This window comes from Lupinus angustifolius, unplaced genomic scaffold (assembly GCF_001865875.1).
Source record: "Lupinus angustifolius cultivar Tanjil unplaced genomic scaffold, LupAngTanjil_v1.0 Scaffold_416, whole genome shotgun sequence".
In the NCBI taxonomy this organism is placed as follows: Eukaryota; Viridiplantae; Streptophyta; class Magnoliopsida; order Fabales; family Fabaceae; genus Lupinus; species Lupinus angustifolius.
The window spans coordinates 103,929-104,208 of NW_017727826.1; positions in this window are offsets into that span (position 1 = coordinate 103,929).

A 280-nucleotide genomic window follows, 5' to 3' on the forward strand; every position below is an offset into this window, starting at 1 on the left:
AGACAGATTCGGTTTCCTGCACGACAATTAACCGATATTGAAACGAATATACAAAGCTTACAAAAAAATCAGAGTTACACCAGTATAGTATAGAAACAGAATATAGCAATTAACACAACTATACAAAGTAACCGATTAAAGCAATAAAGAAAGAAAGAGAGAAAAAGATCCCGCAACACGATTTTTATCCTGGTTTGTTTGCGTGTCCACTTGCAAACTACATCCAGGCCTCCCGGCTGATCTGAGAGATTTTTCTTCACTATAATTGAAATAATATTTT